At 34.4% G+C, this 15,563-nt stretch overlaps 1 protein-coding gene across 7 annotated transcripts in view; it reads left to right on the forward strand.

Annotated features, from left to right (window-relative positions):
• The first annotated feature begins 10,891 nt into the window (after window positions 1–10,891).
• LOC111756384 (igE-binding protein-like) overlaps window positions 10,892–15,563 on the forward strand; it is a 154,538-nt gene continuing 149,866 nt past the window's right edge. For all 7 annotated transcript variants that reach the window (XR_010047700.1, XR_010047701.1, XR_010047698.1 and 4 more), the window contains exon 1: window positions 10,892–11,393. The gene's annotated coding sequence lies outside the window, so the exon portion shown is untranslated. The remainder of the gene's footprint in view (window positions 11,394–15,563) is intronic.

Raw genomic sequence — 15,563 nt, forward strand, 5'->3', positions numbered from 1 at the left:
CAGCCATTTATCCTTTTTTATAGCAAAGCAGGACTCCATTACCTATAAATATTATATTTTCCTTATCTGTTGAAAGTATGCTCATGTTTATAATAGCATAGTTCATAATAGCTAAATCTTGGATGCTGTTAGTTCTGAATTCAGTTGGGCTGTAAACCAACCAACAACAGTAACTTTCACATATGTGTTGGGCTTCTTATAGTATACAATGACCTTGTTCCAGGAAGCAGAATCCAAAGTGTCCCCAGAAGCCTAAGCAGAAAGTAAAAGACCACTGGAGTCCTAGATAATCACTTCTACTACATTCTAGTAGGTAAAGTACCAACACCAGTCTAGATTCAAGGGAATGAGGATTCAAAAGTAAGAGCTTATTATTACAAGAGGAAACAGTTGACTTGTAGCCATCTTGCTACACTGTGTACCAAAAGAGGTCTACCAGTGTTGTCACACATCTGGAAACTCATCTCACACTGCAAGGATATAGTTCACATGGGAATCATCAAACCAAAATATTCATTTTTTATATGTTTAAGTAAATAAAATTATGACTTACAAGCACTGATAGTCACAAGTTTCTTTCTACAGAATCAAGTGAAATTGAATTTACCCTTTATATTTTATAAATTAAGCTATTATATATTGTTTAGTGTCAATGAATTTTAATATCTTTGCTTTTATTCAAAAAGAGGAGTGGAAATCAATTCAGCAATGTGTGCTTTCTTTGTCCTTATATTTTAAACTATTTTATTGCTTTCATTTTTGATCAATCATTTTAAATTAAAAAAATGATTAGCAAGATAATTATTAGTGGATGTAAAATTTCCCTGAAAAATTTAAGCAAAGATATATATATATATATATATATATATATAAAACACATATTAAAAACAGATAGATGAGATTATTTTTTCATATATTTATATTACCACATTCTACTAAGTTTATTTGAATGCTTTATCTGATATAAAGTTAGAAATAATATAATGAATATTTGGGTTGTTTTATCACAGTTTTTGTTTCAAAGATCTTTTAAGAATAATCCCATCATATTGCACACAGTTCTACAGCAAGTAGTAATACCCTCAGACATATTTATGGTTCCTTTGCTCAGTTATCTTGTAATATCTACTGTCCATATGAATACTTTAATTTTCCAAACATTGATAAAAATGACAATATGTTATGGTTTTGAATTATTTTAGTCCTAGAGTCTTATCAGTTATTCTTAATAACCGCATGCCTCTCTATAATAAAATGTTTTTTCACAAGCAGTACTGTTAAAATTCTCTGAGGTATCTTCAAGACACATGCAGTGTTACATATCTGTGAATATTTTCACTTCATGCTAATATCTATTAAACAACAACAAATTTACCTACTCTAAAATGTAAATTACTATTGCAATTAAAATTTACTAGGCTATTTAGTTAACACTTGATTGTGCTATTTTATTAGTATAATATTAATACAGGCTTGCTGTGCATTATGAAACTCAAAATACTATAGTGTCAAATGACTTCAGCAAATCAGCAAAATTTCATTTTGCAAAACAGTTGAGTGAATCCCCAGAAAGTGATAACTTTAAGATCATTTTGGCTAGCTACTAAAGCTTCCACTGATGTCAAGTTACAACCTGAGAAATAGTGTCCTACTTCTCCCTAGGATAATGTCAGACCCATGCGGTTGTAATTCTGAAAAGCAGTACATAGGTAACATAACTTCAACTGTGTTGTCAAGTACTTATCAAGACCCATTTTACATTTCCTACATCAACTCGGATACAAATTGATATCTCTAATACATGTGAGACAGTTATCATCTAGAATAATTTATTGTTGTCCCATAGGGCATGACATAATTTGGATGGTGACAAAAGGTTTCAATAGAAAACTACTGGAATAATAGAAGAAATTCCATTTAAAAAAAAAAGAAATTATAACAACTTTCCATGAAAATGCTGGAAATCAGCCACTCAATATTAGAGAGACAGCTTCACTCAGGACTTCTTTGTCTGAAATTAATGTTCAACTGATGATGTATGATTTATCTCTTTCCTCATAGTAAGCAACAACAGTGCACAATTAACAGTACTAAAAGAATCAGGCCATTAGTGTAAGAGAAATATGAATAGATTTTTGTAAGACTGAACAAAATAAGCAACATAATAACCGTTGTGGTTAATTTATGACTCCTAGGATTTCATCTAAATAAGTTGATTTTGACTTCCTTATGTTCTTTAAATGTTATTCCCACTGTGGGTTGAATCCAGGCTCTTTTCACTAAGCTACATCCCCAGTTTTTGCATATATATTTTATTTCTTGTTTTGAGACAGTCTCATAAGTCACTCAGCTATCCAAACTAGAGTTGAATTTGTGAACCTCTTGCCTAGATTCCCAGAGACTTGGGATAACAAACCAGTGTCATCATGCTTTGGCCCTTGAATTTTTTTCTCTGGGGAAGGAAACATTCTCCAGTGTAGGGTATGAATTTGAACATGCACATCATGAACACTTTCATACAATGGATTCTCATGTAACCTTGCGAGTGTAGAGTCAATTTAAAATAAATAATAGCATTCAAATTATTAAACATTTATTAATTTAAATGTACAACTGCTTGTAAATGTTTTTCCTTTTCCAACTCTAGCTTCTTATTAAATTCTGAAAGAAGCTACCTAGTTTTATTTTGGGGCATAATTGATCTCGACTCTTCCTTCATACTTAGGGCTTTGCCCTCACCCAAGAAGGTTCCTTAGCATTTCAATATTATCAGGTTCTGACCTAGATCCCTGATCTCCCAAACGAGTGTACAGTGGAGGTTAAATAAAAAGAGACAAATTGTTTGATTTTTAGGGCTCCAGGAGGGTCAAAACCCTTTAATTAAGCTGAGACTTCGAAGGTTAAGACAAAGGATTCTCTGAATCAGTCCGCTTATATTAGACCAAGGACAATAGGCAGAGAGTCTGAGGAAAGTTCAGGCAGTGAGCAGGATCTTGGGAGTCACTTCACGGACATTTCCACATCATGAATCAAGTCAATTTAGTAGCACTGTCTTATCATGAAGACATGGTAGAAGTGATACTATAGGCATAATCTTTGCAGCTGTAGTCTCTACCTAGTTAATTGGGGTTGGCTCCAAGTGTCCACAGCTGTCGACTTATCTTGCCCTTTGAGGTATCTCTGGCCTCACAGGTCACTACAGGCCTCAGCCAGGACCAGTGATTCACAGAGGTTCACTTACTGTGAATTGGCTCCCTTGCCATGCAAGGGGCCTAGGCCTAGGACCGACTCACAGAAAAACATAGAAAGCTAGTTAGTAAAATTTAAATCCTGTTCAGAGCCACTTCATAGTGGTCTCCAACACAATATGTTTTCATATTGTTCTTGCTATACTTTTCTCAAAACTTTGTATATCCTATTTTCACTACTGTCTTCAGTGTACTGAATGGAAATTACTTAGTACTTACCTCATTAATAAATACATTACAAACTGATGAAGTCTTGGAAAGTATAATTCTTTCTGTAAGAGAGTTAGTGATAGGTTAAAATAAATGCAATAATATGTGGAGAACAGTTTGATGATGCTTATGTGACTACTTTGTGTAAGAGAGTTATTTTTTTAATTTTTATGAAAATTAAAACTATTGTAACTCTTTCTAGAGATGTCAACTTTATTATGCATGGTTCAGAATAAAGAATATATTGGTAGTTTTAAAGTTAAAGAGGTTGAATAGTCTGATCTGATTTTTAGTAAAAAATTGGAACGGAATTCCAGAATTCTGATTTGAAAATGGACAAAACGATTTTCTCTACTGAAAGATATTTTTTAAAAGATAGATTTTTTTTTCAAAATCTTCATCAGTAATTTGTGGTTTGAGTACATTTTTAAAAATGTAAATTGTTATCTGTATAATTAGGGATACATAGTATGACCCACCATTACCCAAATCATTATGAAGTCCTATCCTTTCTATCAGCAAAATGCACTGGAAATTTATCTACCTCTCGATTTCTGTCATCATTCTAGGTGGAATCAGTACATTTCACACCAAAATTATCACCCAAATCTACAGTTTCTTCTGATTACTTCCTAGTTAATATTACAAATAGTAGGCAATGCATTCTGAATTTTAAAGACTAATGCACTGCCTAATATTAATATGTAACCTGTACACTTTGGCTTTGTCAGTGGTAAAATAGGCACAAAAAGAAAACCTAACTACATGACTGTGAATAACACGTGAGCTAGCATGATGCTCCACTTAGAGCAGTGTAAGTCACTTGATAAACACACGTTAACCCTGTAAGTTCTATGAGAGTAAGCTTTTGTATGTTTCATTCATCACAAGTATCCAGTGCTTTGAAAAATATTCATATGCTGGACGAAACAGGATAGCTGAATAAGGATGAGCTCATACTTTTGGTGACAGCTGCCATTTCAGAGTAACACTTTATGGGAAAATAGAGTATCCTGCAAGAGTCCTAAATGTGTAAATATTAGAATGGGAAAGAAGAATGAGGTGAAATGGGCACTTAGTCACGACTGGGAAGGGTTTCAATGAAAATTCGTGATTTGAGCTTAATTTTATGGAGCCAATAAATCATTCAGATGAATGCACAGATATGTGCATGTTTATATAAACTCAGGTGAGCATTCAAGGAAAAAGTAGGTAGCACAGCAATAAAAGGCAGGGCTCCTGGAGCCACACTTCGGACTCTAACTTCCCTGCTTTACTAACAACTCTGGGAAAATGTGGGCAAGTTTTATGCTTCGACTTTCTAATCTATTAAATGGAGATAATAATAGCAAATATTTCACAGTGTTGTTCAAGGATCAAATGAGTTCATATTGGTTATTAGTATTTATAATTTGTGCCAGAAATTATATTTGTATTTGGAACAGTGTCTGTTATAGTAAATACTATGTAATTGCAATCAATATAAAATTAATACTGTTATTATACTTTGAAGATTTCTTTAGATGAATTTTATTAGATTTAATGTTGTTTATTAGATTTCATTTTGCTTACAACAAATTAAAGCTATGGAAAGAAACCATCAAGTAACAAAAATGAGGACTATACACACACACATGAACACACACACACACACACATATATATATATATATATATATATATATATATATATATGAAACCATAGTAAACAGATTCTCTGGCCCTCATTTATTTTAAAATATCTGTGAACCTCACAATGTTTTCTTATGTAAATCAAAAAGTCAAAAAATTGAAAGGACAACAATGACAAAAAAAAAAAAAACTAAGACAAATTTAGCAACTAAATAAAAAGAAATCTTTCTACTTCCTTACAAATCTCCCAAGAGGAAGTTGATTTTCTAATCGATATACTATTACTGAGTCTTTCCTTTATCTGTAATTTTGTGGACATGGGGCAGTGGGGTAGACATAATGTGCTGACCAGGGACTATAGTGGCTCTTGAGGCATTTTAAAAATGGGTAGTGCTCAAAATTAGTCATGTTAGGTAAGTCTTTCATAATTAAAATAATATTTAAAGATTGTAAAGACTGTTGAGTTTCTACCACAGTGAATACTTTTCTTGTCTTTTAATCAACTCAGTGTAATACGCAAAAAGCACATTGTATCAGGCTAGTTTTGAAGGCAGTGTATACACATAATAACAGACTTATCATAGGAAGTGAGCTTTATTTTTGTTCTCTATAAACACAGCTGTGCTAAATATTTTTGTGTCATGGATTTTCTATATTAAAATTTAGCTGTATTGAGCTGGGTGTGATGGTTCATGCATGTAATTTCAATAAGCTGTGAGGCTGAGGCAGGAGGTAGAAAGCTCCAGCCCAGCCTGGGCAACTCAGAAACAGAGTAGGGTGGTAATTTGTAACTTAGTGGAAAGGTGCTGGATTGATTCACCAGTACCAAAAACCAAATTATTAGCTGTTCTTGTAGAAAGTGGTACTACATACATTTGTGATCAATGTATTCTTGATAGTTTTAAAATAGTTGAATTTCTTTCCCTGCTATCAAGGTAGAAATATTGAAAAGTGGTGACAGTGTAATCTAAGGCAGCTGCTACTACTAAACATGGGTATATCATTTAAAACTAAAACAAACTAACAAATCTAAAACTAAAAAGTCAGCTTCTGAGTCATGCTAGAAACACTTAAATCTTCATAAGGTGTCTGAAATAGGTGGTGACTCTATTTAACAGAGCTTCAGATGTATTTCTAACATAACAGAAAATATTATTTGATCAACTTAGCATATAGCATTTGTTTGGGATAAATACTACAGTGATATTTATTTGAAAACTGAACAAAATCTCAATGAGCAAGAAACATTCCATTATTTAGAATTGGTTAGAAACACTAAAAAATTCTAAATATATATATTATATTTTTATATTTTTGAGGCAGACTATAAATAATTAGGCTCAAATAAATATAGAATAGACATTGACCTTAAATTAGTAGCAGCCTAAGTCAATCATGCAATTATGTTTTATTGTATAAATTTAGGAAATTTTATTTTCAACTGTGAAAATAACAATGATGTCATAATTCAATTCCATATACTATAAATTTCAATAGAGTTTTAAAACTCTTCTCATACTAACTTTAAAGTATACTAACTTTACTGTAGTTCTCTGAGGAGCAAAATATCATTTTCATATAAATTCAGCTTCGGCACAAGATGTAACATACATTATTTACATATAGTAATTAGTAAAGTTACATTCACAGATTGATTCAAATGTTTTCAATAGAAGTATTTAATGATTGACAGAGACAATTAGATACTTTTGTTGCTGGAATAGGCCAAGAATTAAATTATATTTTATGAAAAGACTTACAGAGATGATAAACTTGAGCAAAAAAGTAAATGTAATTTTTATTTAAATGACTCATTTTTTAATACTTGGTAGAGATGCAAAAGAAATGTTTCTTGTTTTTGAATGTTTTAAGTTTTTGATTGTGTCTGAATCAAATTTAGGGAAGCATATGAGAAAACATATACTAGTTGTCAAATAAGCACTTGTATAAGTGAGTCCCACAAAATTTTTCGTTGTCTAATAAATGTGATATTTAAAATCATTTTAATAGCCATAGAAAAGCAAACATGCTATGATTAAAATGATACAGAACTCCTCACTTCAAAGGCACACTGGACATGTCAAGGATTTATTGTATTTTTGTTGTTCACTTTATATAAAATAAAATGGCTCTCATGATTCATAGTTTTATTTATAAATTTAATATGTAAAAATATAGAAGTGAGAGCCAAAATACAACCAGGTACCTGTTATAAACTACACTAAAATATTTTAAGAAGGAATTTTACTCAAGAAAACCAATTTACAAGATGCATTCGGAATTCCTTCTCTAGATCTAGCATGTTTAAATCATAAAAGATTTAGTGTAGCAAAAGAGAATACCTTGCATTATCAGTATCACAATAACTAGAATATTTAGATGATAATTTTATTCAAATACATAATTAGTTAATAAATTTAACATTTAAGTATTTGACATAACAAAGAGTTCTTCAAAAATCTAACCTTATCTTTTCATGAAATAAGGTATAAATTATTTTAATGTAGAAAAAATGCAAGATAAAATATAAGGTACATTTTGATTAGCTGTCTATTTTGAATAGTTGAATAGAAATTAATAGCAATGATCCTGTGAAACTTGTTATAATGGAAATAATAAGAAATCTTTCACTATACAAAAAATTGTAAAGATATGTTCCTTCTTTGCTATTTAGAAAATACTCCATTGATATTTAGAAAATGGTCTTTAATGATATTATTATTCAAAGAAAAGAATGTTATTTGATACAGTTGGCCATCCTGTTACATGGAAGAGATACTAAACAACATGCTACTCATAAATAAATTTAAATACATTTTGAAAAGTTTTGTATTTGTAGGTAAATTACTTTTTGAGGATACCTGATATGCATTGATGTAAGTCAATTTCACTAAAAATGTAAATTTGAACTACACTGTACATAGCCCTTAGCATGGATTTAACATTTGTAAAAGTTCATAGACAAACCTTCAGAGGATAGCTTCTCCAACCTATGCCAAAAGCATGTTTACTTCAGACAAAAGCAGTAACTATAGAGATTCAGGCCTTTGAAGGAAAGAGTCTGATTCCTTTCTTCTTCTCTAATAATTTGGAATTTCATGATGGCACTGTACAGAATCATTTCTATTCGAATAATATAATCCATGTGTTTGTGCTCTGCAATATGATAAAACCTCTGAGATATCAGAGCTAAACGCAAATAATCTTTGTAACTTCTGCATAGTACATGGCATAAATGTACATGAAAATCTTGCTTGGTAAATAGTTACTGAATTAGAAAAGTACTGAAAAGGATGTTTTCACTTAACTGCACACAAATGTTTTATAAACATGATAGGTGCATTATGCATATATCCATATACTTTTACTTTTACTCTAATATATCATATGACAGCAATAATATATAATTATCACAATAGAATCAGGAGTAATATGCCTTATGTAACTTCAAGCTGCATCATTTTTGTGCAAGATTTTTAAGTTTTCATATACTAAAATAAAATACGCAGAATTATTTTAGGTGTTTTTTTCAAAAAGTAACACGTGTAAAAATTTCTGAGATAAACAAAGAGTGTCTCCTCTTCATTTTGTATCTTCTGAAACCGAAGAGCCTCAAATTAACAATACATTATTTCATGGAATTTTGAAAGTTAGCTGCTTAGATATTGAAACATATAAAATTCATATATATATATATATATATATATATACACACATACTTATTTATATGTATTTATTATTGTTGTCCTCAGTATGTCTCTAAATGTTATATTAACCAAAAAGGCTTAGGCAATTTGGATTGTTTCAACTACGAACCTAATCTTTTAAGACCTGATGTTTTGACATGCCTGAGGATCAACATTCCTTGTATTCCTTTCTCTTATCTTGACCTCAGAGAATGCTAATCACTTCTATAAATGGATTAATTTACTCTTCTACCAAAATAATATACTTAGGGTTTTCTTAAGCCTTGAAACATGCTGAGTATTAAACATTATAATTATTCTTTAGTTTGTTCAAAGAAATTAATTGCAGGCTTAGGCTTTCCTCTTTTCAGCATTTTATACGCAGAAGTATGGATACTGTTATTTCTACTGTAAATGAAATTGTAGATTAGATTTGTGTCATATATATCATTTACTTAATAAAAATTTTAATCATTTCTTAATCGAATTCGGACCACATCTATCATGAAAAACAATGGTCTGAAAGAATACAAAACAATTCTGAACAATATAGCTGTGACAAATGATACATGATTGCTTTTTTGAATATTGGTATGATTCAAACAGACAAATGCAGATAAATCTACATGGATATTGCATCTGGTTCATTGACTGGCTTATCATTTTGAAAGTGTCACATGTCAGTAGATATATAAACACTGGTAGAAAATAAAAAAGAAGCATATTTTTTTAAACTGCAGTTGTTTCTAGCTCGCATAAAATAACCATGCAATCATCATGAAACAAACTCTTCTTCATACAAGGTAATTAACCATTAACTCTTCCTCATGGGAAGACAATTGTGTTCCTAAGAAGAGTTTAACAAATATAACACAATAATGCTCAAATAGTTATAGTAATTCCTTTTGCAATCATGTTTTGAAAACACAGTATGTCAAATTCACATAATCTTGTTATAGTCAAAAGTGATGATTTTTATATTCCAATTCACCTTTTGAGATGAGTTTTATTAAACAGATATATAGTTGATACCGTACTGCATTCAGATATATAATTGATACTGTTTAAACATCTCTAAACTTTTTCTATGAAATGTGTTTCTATATTGAGAAATATTTTTTTTTCTTTAAAACCTTACCATATTGACCAACTAGCTATCCAAGAAATACTTATTATGACAAGCTTGACCTTGGCTTATTTAAAAAAAATATTGTGAATAGTAAAAGAACTGTAGTTATAGTGGGGGAAGGAGAGAAATTTAGTTTTAGTCAATTGTTACTGTTATTTTGAAGTACGTGTTTATATTTCAGATATGGTACTATGGTTTGTAAATAATAATGAATTTTGGAAATGAACTTAAAACTTTTTTCTTCTGTTTCTTCCCCTCTTTCTTCTGTTATAATATTCTTTTAATCTAATTTTAAGAAAAGTTTCTTGGTGCTTTGTACTCATATTCTTTAAAACTCATATTGTTTAAAAAATTTTGCGGTCTACTACCCCCTCCAGCGCTGAACAGAGATACAAGCCGCGCCGCCAAGCCGGAGAGCGCCAGACCGGGTAGAGCTGCGCTGCGCTCGCCCTTCTCCAGCCCTCGCTCCCGGCAGGGGGCCCGAGAGCCTGAGCCTGGGGACCCCGGGGGCCCTTTCCAGCTGCGCGCCTAGAGCTCTGGACTTGGGGTGGGTGGTTTCAAAGAGCACCTCTTCCAGCGCGGAAATGGGAAGTGAGGGGGAGTCAAGGTCAGCGCTGCAGCTGCAAAATGGGGGCTAAGTGCTTCAGGGACTGAGCGCAGCCTCGGAGACGCCGGGGAGCGGCTCGCACCGCCTGGGCGCAGCGCGGGCGCAGACGAGTCCGAGGTGCCCGCCTTGCAAGCCGCTGCCAACGCCGCGCAGGCGAGGGCTGAGCACTCAGCTCGCAGCTCCCTCGGACCCTTCGCCGCCCCGCGCGGCCGCAGCCCCCGCTCGGCTCTCCTCGCAGCAGCCGGAGGAAAGTTCTCGCTGCCCGCCTCTGCTCCGCTGCAGTGCCGCGCCGCCCCGCACAGCGCGCCTCTCAGTCCAGAGAGGCGCTCGGGCGGCCCGATCTGGCCAGACCACCCGGTCGGCCCCGCCCCCATCCCGGCCGCGAATCGGCCGCCCCCGCCCCCTCGGCCCCGCCCCCACACCACAGCCCGAGCTCGCTCCTGCGCTTGCGCTCTCCCGGACCCGAGTGAATAGTCCTCGCGCCGGTGGGATACGGCGGTGAGTGCGTTTCCCCTCGCCTCCAGCCTCCAGGAGGTTCCCGGCGCCTCAGGCAGCTGCAGCTCCGAAGCGGCTGCCACCGCACCTGGGCAGTCTGGACCCTCGTGCCCTGTTCCCGGGGCCTCGCGCGGTGGGAGCCCCGGGACACCCCTGCGGGCCGGGTGGAAGAGGAGAAAGAAGAATAAGAGGAAGACGTGGACCAGGATCCCCAACCTCCCCACAACACCTGGCCTCTCCGCTTCCACTTCTTTCACACAAGGAGAGAGGAGCCAGCGAGAGCCATGGGGGGCTGCGAAGTCCGAGAATTTCTTTGGCAATTTGGATTCTTTTTGCCTCTGAGGACAGCTTGGCCGGGCTACTGTAGTCATGTCTCCAACAACCAAGGTAAGGGACAGGGTCAGAAGAGGGAGCGGGAGGAGGACGGTCCTTCGCGCGCTGGTGTACTCTCGGCCTGCTGCGGGCAACTTGTCTCGGGTCAGCTTCTCCAGGGCTCACCTTATATGTGTTCCTTGACCTAAACACTCAGTCTGCACTATCCGGGACGGCAGCCCTAGGAGCTATGATTCGTGTGTGCACAGATTTCTTTGAATGGGTGCATAAGCATCAGCGGCACGTGAGTCCCTTCACGGGCTAAAGGGCAGACAGACCCCTACCGCAGCCTCCGCCAGAGGTCAGACTCCGAGGCACACACTTAACGGAGATGCCTGCCTCTGGGCTGCTGCACGTAACTGGATAAGATGATAGATTCTCCTTGCTGTACCCTGGGGCGTTTGTCAGCCTGGTGCCTGAGTGTGGCTCCCTTGCCTGTTCTCACTCAGCCTTCCTTCCACTCTAGATCACAGAATGTAGATTGCTTTGAAATTATTCCTAGACCAGAGGCTCACAGATCTGTGTTGTATTTTCTGTTTTGTGAGAGAGGGAGGTAGGTAAATGTTGAGTGTGAATTTTCCAAGTTGTAAATATCCTAGTCAAAAAGGCAGACCACTGTCAGATTTTTAAGGACTTTGTTTCCTTGAGTAAAGTGGTGGAGTGCATGAGGGGAATGAAAAACACAAAATCTTAAAGAGTATTTTCTTTCCTTTTATTTACACAATCTTTATAAAACAATTGATTTGGATTTCTGTCATGGGTATTTGGATATTTAAAGATCTACAAAAACATCACCTCTATATTCTAAATCTCATTAAATTAGGTATGGAACAACCATAAAAAGTTTTGCAACCTGTACTTAGTTGGGTGCTCTCATTGCTATGATGACCACCCCTGTCTGTGAGGTTTTCTAAAGGCTTTAAATATAAACACCTGTGGTCAGTTAGAGCTGCCATTTAACATACAGCTCATGTGTTTCAGGGCCTTTAATTAATTTGCAGATGTAAAAGTGGAGGTCAGATTACTTGGGATTCTATACTGTAGTATTTATGGGAACAGGAGAAGATTGAGAGAGGGAAAGCGAAACAGTATAGATTTTTTTCGTGTCTGTATAACCATATCATTTTTTCTAATATTTTATGTAGAATTCAGAATTGCTGTTCATTTTTCACTTATGCAATTAGTATGTTTTTCTAATTATTATGCACCTGACAGAATGCACCTATAAATGCATGTGTGAATTTGGAAATCATTCATAACCCTTATGATTTTTAAAACATCCTATAAGATGATCATCGTAGTGTCACACTCCTATAATGCCGTATATGTTCATACCATGTCCCTTGTTTGTTTTCAAGGATAGTTGGTGTTCATAATCGAAGAGGTAGTTAAAGAAAATAGAGGATTATTAAAATAATGTAATTATTTTATTTTTTATGGGAGAAAGCAATTTTTAATACTTCAGACGTCTGACATTTAGATTATTAAGTTTTATATCACGAATGATAAAGTGCTGTATTGTTTGATAATCAAGTTTGCTAGAAGTTCTTAACAGTTATTCCCACGTAACAATTTTTCTAAATATTTAGTACCTGTGAAGCTTGAACAGCCACTCTAGGTACTGGATTTATTAATAGGAACACAACATACATGTGAGTCTCCACAAATGTCATTCCATCGAAATATTAAAGTATCACTTCTCAGGTAGTTATTTTGAATTTAAAAGCCAACTAATGCTATTTTTAACTTCTCAGATAATATTTATCTTTTAATGATTTCTCCATGTAATTTAATAATGTTTTACATAAAACAGATATCAAATATATAGTTTATTTTTATAAAGTAGCTGAAGTTCATGTTGAATGAATAGTGCACGACTTTTCATTACTTGAACCGAATTGTTAAATACTATATACTAAAGTTTGTAATTTGTATTAGCATACTGAAAACATAAGTTTTGCATAGGAGTACACTTGTATAAAAAATAACTAAAGGTTAAATTCTGATATTCGGGTTCTGCAAAACAAAACTGTAGAGAAAATATAATCATATATATTTTTTTTTGGTCTTTTTCGTTTTTTTTATCGGTACCAGGGATCGAACTCACGACTGCCTGCTTGCAAGGCAGGTGCTTATGACGCTGAGCTAAATCCCCAGCCCCAATATAATCATATTTTTATTTGTATATTTTTTGTTTGTCTTCATTTCTTGTTTGCACTACCCCCAGGGCCTTCACACTGAGCTATATACCCCCTGCATTATAAAAATAATGTTTCAAGTAAGGCCTCACTATAAAGTGCTTCTTACAACCTAAATTATAGTGGTTATAAATTGTGCCTGATAAGTGTAGTTAAGTGTTAAATACTGAAGACATCACATAAATGATTAAGTATCAACCTTTTAGTGTTATTCTCATGAACATTATAGGAATATTTTTAAATTTTCAATTTTATGAATACTTAAAATATCAATTTTTTGTACATCTGAAACATGGGGTATTATAAAATTTTATATATACAATGTTGAAAGATTAATGTCATGTTTAAGTTAAATTTCTTGCACAAAAATATCACTAATATTATTATTTTCAAAAGGACATTTTCCATGTTTCTACTAATGTTTACTTTTAAAATTTGTTTATGGTGGATAAAATTATGTTATGTGTCTCTTAAGAACTGTGACAGATTTTTAGTATTGTGTGTGTAGTTTTACCAAATTAAGTAAAATCATGGCAGAAAGAGTGTATTAGGCATCTTTACCCCTTTCCTCTAATTCCAGTTTTTATAATTGAGACAGGGTCAAATAAGACAATGAATAAAAAACTGAACTACTCGTTCTTTTAACATGATACTAAGAGTAATGTGACTATAGGAAGGATCTCTTATCTTCCAACTGACTGTAAAGCTGTGTGTTGTATAGTCAAAATAAATCAATTTTACTGTATTACCTGAACCTCCTTGAATCAATCAGAAAGTAATTTTTTTCATAGATCATTTTTCTAAGTGAAAGCATGTGTATTTATATTTCTTATTGCCTTAATTTTCCATATATTTAAAGACACAGTATTAATTAGGTGTCTAACTTATTTAAAACTCAGACTTTATCTCCTCAAAATCTAGAACATTTTATTTCTGTACTGAGTTCTGAGGTATATGAAATACAGTCTTGCTTCATGTGCAAGGCAACTATGAATATACATGTTATATTTGGTAGCCACCAGAGGTCCATTTATTAAAAAATTACTCTGCTTTAGCAAAAATATGTTTAACCCAGTTGATGCATCTCTCAGTGTGTACCCATGTTTATGAAGACAATTACTTTTTTTTTTTTTTTTTTTTTTGTCTTTTTGAGACAAGGTCTCGCTGTGCAGTTCAGGCTGGCCTTGAGCTTACTTTGTAGCCTGGGCTGGTCTCCAACTCACAGCAATCCTGCTGCCACAGCCTCCTGAGTGCTGGGATTACAGGCATGAGCTGCCATGCCCGGGATGAAGACAATTAATTACATGGGTAATTCATTAAGTCAAGATAGATTTTGAGTGCATGTCAAACTATATGTCAACAAATCCTAGCAAGTATCTTATTTGTACCCTTCACTCAGCATTTATTGGGGGTATAAACATGGTGGAGATTGATGTATATATTTCAGTAATCAAAATAGTTTGAATTGGTTCAGTGTACATTGTTAGTGATCAAATTCTACACCCACAGAAAGATTAAATTTCTTATGTATCTATAGCTATCTATTAAGCTTATGATTTCAATAGATGTCAATGTTTAAATAGACCTTGAATTGAAATTAAGTTGCATTTGCTCTTGCATTATTTTTTGATGAATGTAAAATTTAGGTAGAGAAAAGTGGTAATGCAGGCAGACATGTTTTGTATCATTATGGAGTACAAAAAGTAAATTAATAAACAATTATAATGGTTGTTTAAATTCTGTGGATGAGCAGTGACACCCCAAACCAGAATGGGAAAGTTGGAAATGCGTGTGCTTTGGGATGATATTTAGCCTCTTTGTTAGGGAAGAGAAAGAAATAAATCTGAGGAGTAGAAAGATGCACATTGAAAGTAGGAGAAACTCCCTGAGCAGTGGAGAAATGAGCTTGAGGTATTTGAAGAATTCTGTCCAGGATAAGTAGAATTTACCAAGCAAAGAGAGAGTTACAGAAAGAAAGATTTGAAAG

Source organism: Cavia porcellus, unplaced genomic scaffold (assembly GCF_034190915.1).
Source record: "Cavia porcellus strain 051 isolate PalLab524CR breed Dunkin Hartley unplaced genomic scaffold, mCavPor4.1 scaffold_5, whole genome shotgun sequence".
NCBI classification, from domain to species: Eukaryota; Metazoa; Chordata; class Mammalia; order Rodentia; family Caviidae; genus Cavia; species Cavia porcellus.